Here is a 243-nt window from a genome sequence, read left to right as displayed (position 1 = left end):
TCAGCTTCTTTGCCCTCCTCAGACACTTCCTGCTTTTGCTGGGCTGATCCCAGCAGAGCACTGGCCCCTGAATCAGACAATGTTAATGAAATAACATCCGGCTCACTCGGCTCACTCTCGTGCACAGCCGACGATCGCAAAAGGGAAACCCCCCTTCAAACTCACCGGCCTGCGATCCCTGCGATCCCCACGAGCTCATTCCCTTCCGTGCCTCAGCAGCGGCGGGTCCTGAACCGCGGGAAG

This window comes from Sinocyclocheilus anshuiensis, unplaced genomic scaffold (genome assembly GCF_001515605.1).
Source record: "Sinocyclocheilus anshuiensis isolate Anshui unplaced genomic scaffold, SAMN03320099.WGS_v1.1 scaffold2824, whole genome shotgun sequence".
NCBI classification, from domain to species: Eukaryota; Metazoa; Chordata; class Actinopteri; order Cypriniformes; family Cyprinidae; genus Sinocyclocheilus; species Sinocyclocheilus anshuiensis.
The sequence above is the reverse complement of the archived record's forward strand: the minus strand, read 5'-3'. Positions refer to the sequence as shown.